At 50.6% G+C, this 10,077-nt stretch overlaps 1 long non-coding RNA gene across 1 annotated transcript; it reads left to right on the forward strand.

The window, feature by feature from the left end:
• Positions 1–2,648: 2,648 nt before the first annotated feature.
• On the forward strand, positions 2,649–3,525 carry LOC123404493. Its single transcript, XR_006611816.1, has 3 exons — positions 2,649–2,808; positions 2,914–3,031; positions 3,197–3,525. It is a non-coding gene; the product is annotated as an uncharacterized LOC123404493 (long non-coding RNA).
• The last annotated feature ends 6,552 nt before the right edge of the window (positions 3,526–10,077 follow it).

Below are 10,077 nucleotides of genomic sequence, written 5' to 3' on the forward strand. Positions count from 1 at the left end.
CACCAACCTCTGGAGCGCCGTCACGCTGCCGGAGAACTCATCTACCTCTCCGTCTCTCTTGCTGGATCAAGAAGGCCGAGATCATCGTCGAGCTGTACGTGTGCTGAACGCGGAGGTGCCGTCCGTTCGGCACTAGATCGTGGGATGGATCGCGGGACGGTTCGCGGGGCGGATCGAGGGACGTGAGGACGTTCCACTACATCAACCGCGTTCACTAACGCTTCTGCTGTGCGATCTACAAGGGTACGTAGATCGGAAATCCCCTCTCGTAGATGGACATCACCATGATTGGTCTTCGTACGCGTAGGAAAATTTTTGTTTCCCATGCGACGTTCCCCAACACCAGGGGGTAGATAGCGATGTTTCTCGCGTTCGGACTCCTGCACCCCCACCACCAACACATCTGTCTCTAGTTTGTGAGAAATGTCGCGTCCGAACTGCTCGGTGGATTGATACAAGTCGGCATTGGATGACTCCGGCGGTCCATACTGCAGGGTCCATACAGTTGCGGGTCCGCCTTGGAGATGCACGTAGGAAGGATTACAACAATACTAGTTCTTTCATTTGATCGCAAATGGAAAGCACCGGAAAAAGAAGGTACTAAAATGTTTATCTCATTGTTTTCATACCCCATTTATGGGATCGATCTGATGAACGTCTCCATGGACAAAAAAAGGTGCCCACCGGTGTTGCCGTCGTCATCGCCGACCAATGCCAGCTAGGGATTTCTCCCAATCTAGAACACCACCTCCAGCTCCATCTGCATCGAGGACTAGAACGGCCTGGATCCATACGAAGAAGCACACGGAGCAAGGGAAGAAGAGAAAGTGAAAAAATTAGATCGGGCGCCGTTGGATGAACGACTGTCGGTCACCCGCCGCTACCACCTTTCTTGGTTGCAGCCTTGCCTTGCCGGGCACCAGCCTCGGGCGTAAACGAGGAATCATGGCGCGACGCCCAGGCCCTTGCACTGATGCCCACCTTCCCCATGCCACATCAAGCGCGACTGTCCGCCACAATGCGACAGAGGAAACAAGGGCCCTGCTGCCACCTTCCTTAGGGACATCCCGAACTTTGCCGAGGAGCAGACTCCCGTGACGTCGAGACTAGGATGGGAAGGGGAAGGAGTTGCGACCATCAGGGATTTCTTCCCCGAGCCGCCAGAGATGCGGCGTGGGGTTTAGGATCCTTTTGTGTAAAATTATTATTCATGTAGAATAAATCAAATTTATTCCCATATATCAGGTATTAGTGTCAACCCACTAATGGAAAGCACAAAAACTTATTCCCATATATCAGGTATTAACGTAAACTAACCATCATTCACAAAGCATAACATTACCTTACAAGAAACGACCATCCTACTAGAAAGAAAGTACGTAGAGAGACATATATACAACCTTATATTAGGTTACAAGAAACGGCCATCCGGCATGACAGGTTGCATGTGGCTAGGGAGACATAAAACTTTGCATTACGTTACGAGAAACGGCCATCCGGCATGACAGGCTGCATGTAGCTAGGGAGACATAAAACTTTGCATTACATTATGAGAAACGGCCATCCGACATAACAAGTTGTACGTAGCTAGGGAGACATAAAGCTTTGCATTACGTTATGAGAAACGGCCATCCTGCAGGATAGAATGTACGTAGCTAGGGAGATATAGAATTTTGTATTACGTTACGAGAAACGGTCATCCTGCATGATAGAATGTACGTAGAGAAAACGGCCACCCTGCATGAAAGAAAGTATGCCATGCCCCGGCCCCAAACCGCTACAGTGTCATTACAGTGCTCATATGCTACAGTGAATGAAGTGTTTGTCCTCCATGTCCCGGGCCCAGGCCTCCTGGCCTGGGTCCTGGATCCGCCACTGCGTACCACGACACAAAGGGAGCATAAAATATAATGCCCATGCAAATATATACCCAGGATCCACTGCGTACCACGACACAAAGGGAGCATAAAATATAATGCCCATGCAAATATATACCCGACCGCTATACATCATCTTAGCATGGCTCTATGAACATGTAGGAATCGTCATTGTCATTTAGGTACAATCCTTTCAAAAAATTAGGCTATACAAAACATGAGTCATGACACTAGTGATAATTTGTTTGCTCTAGCAACGAGTGTAAACCGATGTACATTAAGTTTTCTAAACATAGCATATCATGAATGTTTCACGAATCGGCGCAGACATGAAAGTAAGTAGGTAGGCAAATGGAAAATAAATAAAGATACCAACATAGTCTTAATAATCTGTGAACCAACAATGGCACTGCAGGAAACATCGTGTATACGTAGTATGTATGAACCCGCGCACCAAATATTATTACCAATAGTGGCCAAGTTTCCAAGTTTCCAAAGTTTCCAAATTAATTGTTTCCCGGTTTACATATCCCATAAAATGTTTCCATTCCAGGCTAGCGAGGAGGAGAACCCACCCGGCTCCAGCTGTTTACGCGAGCGAGGAAGGATAGGGACTAACAGAAGACAGCCGGGAGGAGGAGGACGAGGGGCGGAGGAGCGGCAGTTTCAACTCGGTGCGAGATCAACATATGGAGACAAGATTGCAAGGGCTGGCGAGTAACTCAGTGGCGCTGGCGTTACCAGTCTGCAGTGTATAAACAGGAGCGACGGCGAGCGAGAGGTCACACAACCGAGCACAAAGATCTCTCTTCCTTGCCACTCCTCCAGTCCTCTTCCCCGGCCAGCGCGAGCGAGAGAGAAGTTGGTACCTGCAGGCAGCCATGGACGGTCACAACAGCCGCCCGCAGTGCCTGATTCTGGCGCTCGAGGAGTACGAACGCACCTCTATAATCTAATCATACACTTGCCTTAATTTTCTTCTTACCACCGGTGATCCATAGAAAAATAATGGCTCGTCTGTGTGTTTGCACCGCAGGGCGTTCAACAAGTGCCCCCACCCCGACGCGACCCAGCTCGCCGATCTCAGCCGTGACACCGGCATGGAGCCCCGGCAGATCAAATGCTGGTTCCAGAACCGGAGGACGCAGATCAAGGTATGTACTAACAAGTAGAGTAGCTTAGTTTTGACGAACAAACTCGCTGAACTTTCGTCAGACGTTGGCCTTGTGAAAAATTAGTACTCCACTAACAGATCTTTTATTGACGGGATCTTCATGGAATACCTAGCTAACCGGCTATACAAAATGTTTGTTATGCAGCCCTCGAGGTCTTCCCCCCAGGGATCTTCATCTTCAGATCCTTGATGCTCTCGTTTCGACAACTTCGCCTTCATGCTGTGACTGTGACACATGGAGGAGCGTCATACAGATGGAGGCTGATGTTCGTCTCTACCGTGGTCTTCTTCGGCTTAGTGTCTGTGCGTGTGTTTCGGCTTGTCAGCCAAACGACTACCTTCGAGTTTGTATCGTGTCATTGTTGTGTTTGTGTGTGTGTGTGCGCGCGTCGGCTCTTGAGCCTTGGACCCTAGATGGGTTTGTATCGTGTCGTGTTGTGTTTGCTTTGCATTTGAATTTTATAAACTCTGTCACCTTACCCTGGACCATGTTATAATTCGTATGGGAGATGGCCGGCCCCCATACAAGCATGGGTACATAAAAGCATGAGTCTCGCCCATCACCCGTTCTCAGACGCCGCCGGCCGCCCATTGGCCCCGAACCACTATCTAAGCCACCCCGTGACATCTGTCACGGAAATACTGATCCCCCATAAGTATAGGGATCAATTGTAGCCTTTCTCGATAAGTAAGAGTGTCGAACCCAATAAGGAGCTAAAGGTAGAACAAATATTCCCTCAAGTTCTATCAACCATCGATACAACTCTACGCACACTTAACGTTCGCTTTACCCTGAAACTAGAAGTACTTTGTAGGTGTGACAAGATAGGTTTGCAAGAAAATGAAGAGCACGTAAATAAAAACTAGGGGCTGTTTAGATAAAGAAACAACTAAGTTAGTCTTAGTAGAGATCGTTTTGACACAAGAAGGTTATTTGTCCCTAGGCAGTCGATAACTAGACCGGTAATCATTATTGCAATTTTATATAAGGTAGAGGCATAAGCTAACATATTTTCTCTGCTTGGATCATATGCACTTATGATTGGAATTCTAGCAAGCATCCACAACTGCTAAAGATCATTAAGGTAAAACCCAACCATAGCATTATAAGGTATCAAGTCCTCTTTTACTCCCATATGCAACAACCCACCTACTCGGATTTATGCTTCTGTCACTCAAGCAACCCACCATAGGCAAATCATGAACACATTGCAACACCCTACAGAGGGGATCCCTCACGCTTGGACAACATGGAGAGCACCATAGGACAACATCAATAATAAAACATGCTACTCGAACCAATCGTGATCATCAAGCAACCCATAAGACAAAACGGATCTACTCAAACGTCATAGGATAGCCATAAATCATTGGGAAATAATATATAGCGTTGATCCCCACGTTTAAGTAGGGATTACAACGGGGAGAAGGGGTGTTACACTGATCCATAGAGGGGGAGAGTGTTGGTGATGACGGCGGCGAAGTTGTTGGTGTAGATCGCCGTCATGATGATGTCCCCGACGTCGTTCTGGTGCCACCAAAGAGAGAGAGAGGGGGAGAGAGCCCCCCTCCTTCTTCCTCTTCCTTGGCTTCCCCCCTAGATGGGAGGAGGGTTTCGTCGCTCGTCCTTTGCCTCCATGACGGTTGAGGGGCGAGTGCCCCTCCGAGATTGGATCTCTCTCTCTGTTTCCTTCTGTTTATGCGTTTCAGATTCTGGCATTTCATCGTTTCTTATATTCCCCGAGATCCATAACTCCGATTGGGCTGAAATTTTAAGACGATTTTTATCCGGATATTAGGTTTCTTGCGGCGAAAGGACACCAACCGCCTTACGGGGTGGCCAGAAGACAGCCTGGCGCGCCCTACCCCCAGGCCACATCCCCGTGGCCTGTGGGCCCCTCGGGCCCCGCCTTCTGTTGATTCCACTTCCCGAAATTCACATATGTTCCAAAAAATCTCTGTAAGTTTTATCCCATTTTGGAGTTCATTTATATGGATTTTCTACGGAACAGAAAAGATGCAACAAACAGGAACTGGCACTCGGCACTGGATCAATATGTTAGTCCCAAAAATAGTATAAAAAGTTGCCAAAAGTATATGAAGGTTGTACAATATTGGCATGAAACAATGAAGAAATATCGATACGACGGAGACGTATCGAATACGTCGAGAGTTGGCGCCTACAGTGGGGCCGGCAGCGATGCCAGCCGAAGTGACGTTTCAAGCAGGACCCTTCACCCCTTCTTGCGAGCGCGTGTCGCTTGGTTTGGTCGTGCGCTACGGCGCACTCGACTGCGTCAACGACAATGCTCACCGTCTCGAGGACGCAGACTTTCCTGACAATGGCTCCATCCTCTCCTTCGGGTTGCACTGCATTTAGGTCGCCGTCATCTCCAACAAGTAACCCGACGAGGTGCTCAGCTGCAATGACCTGCCGTCGTTTGACGACAACCTCTCCAACGACATTGACGACCTCTGCACCCATGTGGAGGTAATGACTGCCATCATGTTGGGCGATATATTCGCCAACCACAACCCCCTTCACGCTGCAGTGGACACACTGCACGCGCCCATCCTGATTGTTGCCGACCTCGCGGACGCCTACACGGAACTAGACATCCACCGCTAGCGCATGTTCATTGAGGAAAAGCGTTAGAAGTGACCCAACACGAGTTCGTGGCTGCTCGGCTCGAGTTCAAAGCGGCCCACGGCCTCACTCCGGCTGACCTCGGGCTTAGTCGGATGGCGGAAGTGTGGCGCCGCGGCGGCACCGTCGGCCAGGAGCTGGCAGGCGGTCGCCCCGTTAACGGCACCCGCGGCAAGTAAATGAGGGCTGCGTAGGCCGCCCTCAGCGAGCTAAGCAAGCTTGAGTGCCCGGCCCTTGAGGCGCAGCAGGAGCGCATGAGCGCTCTCGTGGAGTTTGCCAACGAGCAGCAGGAGTAGTGGAGCTAATCGCTCCGTGAACCGGCCGGCTCTGCCTTGAGGTCCAAAAACGACATCGTCAGCCCCCGACAGCCTGCGGCCGACCGGAGAGACCCGAACGAGGCATCTTCGCCTGCTAACACCAGCCTGCGGCGCGATGCCAGCGAGCGGGCAGCCGCGATCGCCGAGACCGCATCCTGTCGGTTGTCAAGAGCCGCGTGAGGGAGCCGGCTGGCCAAGGCGACAGCGGTCCTGCATGAAGCAACCGGCGCGAGGGTCGCAACCGGGAGGCCGAGCGCCCGCGTTCCCGTCGCCCCGTATTCGAGCGTGTTGGCTTGCGTCAGCTGGACAACCAGGACGTCCAATTCCACCTGGAGTGCATCGCGGAGTCCCATACCGCCGAGGAGGAAGACACAGCCGAACATCCTACTTCGGGCCGCGCATCTTGAAGGAGCCATTTCCCAAGGGCTTTACCTTGATGCGCGACACTTCCAAGTACAATAGCTCGACCAAGCCGGAGGACAGGCTCACCGACTACACCATCGCTGGCGGCAACAAGTGCATGGTAGTGCGCGACGCGCCCCTCTTGCTGCTCGGCTTAGCCCGGACTTGGTTTAACAGCCTCCGACCGGCAATATCAACGGCTGGCTGGACTTCAAGGAGGAGTTCGTGCGCAACGTCACCGGCACATACAAGCATCCGGGCCGGCCTCGCCAGCTCGCTCTCTGCGTACAAGGGCCAGACGAACTCCTCCGCGACTACCTCACGCGGTGGACCGAGCTCCACAACTCCTACGAGGGCGTCCATGAAGTGCACGCGATACAATACTTCATCGACGGCTGCCGGGACGGCACCCTCCTCAAGCACAAACTCATGCGCCGTGAGCTAGCAACCCTGGCGCAACTGATGTTTGTTGTCGACCAATATGCCATGGTCGAGTCTTCCATGAAGCTCCTAGTGCACGTCGACAAGACCGGAAGCCAACCGCGGCCAAACCGGCTGCCACCCTGACAGCCGGCCAATCCTACTCGTACCAAGGCAAGCGCAAGGCGGACCCACCGGACAACCGTCAAGGCACCAACCGACATGTCGCCACCATCGAGGACGGTCGGATGGCTGACGGCCAAGGCCCCAACCGGCGCTAGTGCACCAATGAGGGCAAGCAACCCGGGCAGATCAAGGACACCTTCGAATCCATGCTCGACGGGCCGAGCAAGTTCCACACCGGGGCCAGGCCCGCGACGCACACGGGGCGTCAGTGCAGCTGGTTCACCAAGATCACGAGGGGCGAGGTCTTGCCCTCCGTGCCGCAGCCACCACTATCGCCTTCTCCGGGAGCCAACGGAGCTTGGGACGACTACCCCCAGTAAGATGTGACATACGTCGTCTTTACAACTGAAGACGACGAGAAGCACAGCCAGCGCTAGCGCGCGATGGAAGTCAACGCCATCGTCCCTCCGGTTCTCAGTATATGCACAAGTCTGACAAGAACGTCACCTGGGGACACCAAGACCATTCGGTTGTGATGCCCACGCCAGGCGGATAGGCTCTGGTTCTCGACCCCAGCTTCGTCTCCAAGCGAATCACCTGCCAGGTCATGCGGGTGCTCATCGATGGTGGTAGCAGCATCAACATCCTCTACCATGACACCATGGACAAGCTCGGCATACTGGAATCCGAGCTCCAGCTGACTCGAATGATGTTTCACGGCATCGTCCCCGGCTATTCTTGCTCCCTGATCAGCAAGGCCCGACTTGACGTGTTGTTCGGTTCGCCGAAGAACTTCTGTCGCGAGCCCATCTGGTTCAAGGTGGTCGACCTTGCCAGCCCCTACTAGGCACTCTTGGGCCGGCCCGACCTTGCCAAGTTCATGGCGGTCCCCCACTATGCTTACCTGAAGATCAAGCTGACGAGCCCGCATGGCATTATCACCATCACCGGCGACTACAAGAAATCTACCGAGTGCGCCCTCGCCGGCTCCAAGCTGGCTGAATCCCTCGTCGTCACCAAGGAGCGGTGACCGATCGACCGTTTCATGGGACTAGCCCGTGAGACGGTTCCCCTCTCAAAGCTAAAGGTGAAGCAGCAGGCCATGGAGGTCCAGTTCCAGCCGGCCTCCAGCAAGGACACCAAGAGGATCCCCCTGGACCCGTACCATCGAGGACGGTCGGCACCATCAGGACGGTCGGCAAGTATGTTCTGGTGGGAGCCGACCTCAGCAGCAAATCGAAGAGCGAGCTTGTCGACTTCCTCTTTGAGAATCGGTATATCATCGCATTGACGCGAAAGAATATGCCAGAAGTCCAGGGGAAGTACGTCGAGCACTTCTTGCACGTCGAATCGGACGCAAAACCGGTCAAGCAACCATTGCGCCACTTCTCAGAGGAGAAGCGGAAAACCATCGGTGAAGAAATCGCCCAGCTGCTCGCAGCACTACAGGAATCAGCTTCTTTGCCGTCTGCCATAACAGACAGCAAAGAGGACTCCACCGACGGCATTGAGTAATACACAAACCATAAAGAAAACTCCTGTCGGCAAAGATTCTGCGTGAGCTTATGACGGCATTGTAGCTTCTTTGCCATGAGCCTTCCCTAAGCGGACGACAAAGCTCTTTGCCGTCAGTGTCAGACACCGAGTAGTCGGCAAAGAATTTGAGACGGTAGCCGACAGGTGACGCATCCGTTAGGGCTAATGGAGGCTTTGCCGTCTGCTTCCCTCCCCCTTTTTGCCGTCTGCTTCCCTCCCCCTCTTTGCCGTATGCTTCTATGGGCCAGCACAGAGTTGGGCTAGCGCAGGAATCAGCTTATTTGCTGTCTGTTATACATATAGAAAGAACCAACACATACAAAGTTTCACCCATATATACATATACATATAGTTCCACATATATTGTTCATCCATATATACATATAGTTCCACATTGTTCATCAACTCAAATGAAAACTAGAACTAAAGCACTCCAATGCCAGCTTCCATGCATGTAGTACATCCAATCTGCAAAATGGGAATAAGAAAGTCAGGATAAGAACAACAACAACATATATATGACAAATAAGCTAAATTGAAGAAGAAAGAGAAGAAGCAAGAAGATAAGAAGGAGAAGAAAAACAAGAAGAAGGAGGAGGAGGAGGAGGAGGTGGAGAAGGATAAGGAGAAGGAGAAGGAGAAGAAAAGAAGAAGAGAAGAAGAAGGAGAAGAAGGAGGAGAAGAAGGAGGAGAGAAGAAGAAGGAGAAGAAGGAGGGCTCCTTCTCCTTCTTCTCCTCCTTCTCCATCTTCTCTTCTTCTCCTCCTCCTTCTCCTTCTCCTTCTCCTTCTCTTCTTTTTCTCTTCTTATTTTTCTTCTTACTTTTCATTTCTCATCTTCTCCTCTTCTCGGAGCTAAATTAGCTAACTATGTCTTTTTGGAGCTAAATGGGCTAATTATGTCATTATAGAGCAAAACAAGCTAAGTATATAATATTAATGAGCTAACCAAGGTTCTTATGCCATTTTGAGCTTCTAATGTCTTTCTAGAGCTAAATGGGCTAATTATGTCATTGTTGTGGAAAATAAGGTAAGGAGAATAAGAAAGAGGAGAAGAAAGAGGAGGAGGAGAAGAAGAAGAAGAATCAAGAAGAAGGAGAAGAAGAAGAAGGAGGAGAATTTCTTCTCCTTCTTGTCCTCCTTCTTCTCCCACTCCTCCTTCTCCTTCTTCTTCTCTTCTTCTTATTCTTCTTCCTTCTTCCTTCTTTTCATTTTTCCTATTTCTTCTCCTCTTCTTGGAGCTAAATTATCTAAGTATAGGTCCTTTCGGAGCTAGCTTGGGTAAAATAGGAGAGAACTTAGCTAAGTATAGGTCATTTTTTTATTAAATATGCCATTTTGGAGCTAACTAAGCTAATTATGTCATTTAGGTGGAAGCCTAGCAAACTATAGGTCCTTTCGGAGCTAACTTGGGTAAAATAGATCATTTCAGAGCAAACTATGCTTATTAAGCCATTTGGAGCTAGCTAAGCTAATTATAGGACATTTAATACCTAAGTTAGGGGGACTAGGTCATCTTGGAGCTACGTAAGCCTTATTATATCATTTATGAGAGAACTTAGCTAAGTATATGTCATTTT

Source organism: Hordeum vulgare, chromosome 1H (genome assembly GCF_904849725.1).
Source record: "Hordeum vulgare subsp. vulgare chromosome 1H, MorexV3_pseudomolecules_assembly, whole genome shotgun sequence".
NCBI lineage: Eukaryota > Viridiplantae > Streptophyta > Magnoliopsida > Poales > Poaceae > Hordeum > Hordeum vulgare.